The sequence below is a fragment of the Capsicum annuum genome, chromosome 6 (genome assembly GCF_002878395.1).
Source record: "Capsicum annuum cultivar UCD-10X-F1 chromosome 6, UCD10Xv1.1, whole genome shotgun sequence".
Lineage (NCBI taxonomy): Eukaryota > Viridiplantae > Streptophyta > Magnoliopsida > Solanales > Solanaceae > Capsicum > Capsicum annuum.
The window spans coordinates 151,150,934-151,152,838 of record NC_061116.1 but is presented as its reverse complement, the minus strand read 5'-3'; the positions used below and the strand labels follow the sequence as shown (position 1 = coordinate 151,152,838).

Below are 1,905 nucleotides of genomic sequence, written 5' to 3'. Positions count from 1 at the left end.
GCCCTTTTAATGACGTGACATCGTGTGATTGGATTACCTTTCCATGTAGGCGCAAGTGAAACTCACGCATGGAGGTTGCAAACTCGGAGGTCATATTTGTTCAAATTTTGAATAGTTAAATGTCCTATTTATGCAATATCAAAGTTTAAGGTCAAAGTTATAATTTGGTGTCAAGTTTAAGGTCATATTTATATATTTATGTATTATGCGTTATCCTTAAAACCCTTCATTATTCTTGACATCAGCTGTGTGCTATGCAAAAATAATTAGGAACTGATGGTGGAAGTGCTTGAATGGCTGCATATCTTGTTTGCACAAGCATCTTCAACACGATAATGAATGTTGTGAGTAACAAAAATGTAAGCAATGCATAATTTCTTTTATTTTTCTCTCAGAGATAATCATATTCACTAAAAAGAAAAAACAGGAATAAGCTAAAATTTCATCGCTAACCTGTCGCTAAAATTTTCATAGTTAACAGTATTTTGTGATGATATTCGTTAAATAGGATTAGTTCTGTCGCTAATTCCTGGTTTTTCGTAGTACTGATTGTAACTAAATCATACCAATTTCTAACCATTACCTGGACCTGCATTACTATGATATCAGAAAGACTTGTGATGGTGATCTCTGCTATGACTTCTCCAACATGGAAAATTTCCTCAATGATGAACAAGTTAAGCATGCCCTTGGTGTCGGGGATATTGAATTTGTCTCGTGCAGTTCTACAGTTTACCAGGCAATGCAGTTGGATTGGATGAGGAATCTAGAAGCTGTTATTCCCCCGCTCCTTGAGGACGGAATAAAGCTACTTGTCTATGCCGGGGAATATGACCTTATCTGCAACTGGCTAGGTAAGCTTCACTCATTTATGATCCAACAAAACTAGTAGTACATTCTTTATTGGGAAGTGTCCTAAATTATGTGCAGTCCATGCAAATCTACCAATCGAGAACTAAATATCTGAGATGAGCTTATTAAATATTCAGTGTAGATTCATATAGACAATTCCAACTTAATTAATTGGGATCGAGATATAATTTTAGTTGTTGCCAGAGCTAAACAATTTTTTCATGCAATGGACAGGGAATTCGAGATAGGTGCATGCAATAGAATGGTCCGGGCTGAAAGATTTTGGGGCAGCACGATCCGTTCCCTTTACAGTAGATGGTGAAGAGAAAGGAATTCAAAAGAACCATGGGCCTGTAACTTTCCTCAGGGTCCATGATGCAGGTCACATGGTTCCGATGGATCAACCATGCAGCTTCTTCACTTATGAGCCAAAATACTAGGACGCAATAACAGTTTTACAAATTCATATGAACTTCCAGGAAATGTGATACAAATCATGTAAACACACTTTCACCATTTCATGTACCCTACACTCTCAATGAAATGCTTCTATTTGAGGAGAATGGTGTTCTTTTTGAGGTTAAACTAAGGATTAATGTTGAAGAACCACATCACTCTTGGAAATTGTTGTTTTTACCTGATCTTGTGCTGTTTGCATCAAGACATATACTCACATAGCATTCATGTCCAGTTAATAGCCATGTGTCCATGTAAATCATTTTTATTTACATAATCTCCTAGCATCTGTTTTCAGTTTTTTAGTCATTCCCACTAAAAAACAAGCTAGCATCATACCCTTTACAATTTTGAAGGAAACAAGTTCCTTAAAAATTTTCTAATCATTCCATATTAAGTTGGTTAAAATATCTTAGAAAATACGTTCTGTAGGAAAACAAGTTCCTTGAAAATTAAGAAAATGACTTTCCTGATAGAATTGGAGAAAAGAAATTTCATAATTTGATATTCCAAGTACATTTTCTCCTTACCACTCCGAATCCAACGCCTTGACCATATCACTCGCGCCCCAGAGGGAAAGGATCCCCTCCAATAGAA

The 1,905-nt window shown here is 36.2% G+C and overlaps 1 pseudogene; it reads left to right on the top strand.

The window, feature by feature from the left end:
• Positions 1-1,476, top strand: part of LOC107873160 — a 10,003-nt pseudogene extending 8,527 nt beyond the window's left edge.
• Positions 1,477-1,905: the final 429 nt, after the last annotated feature.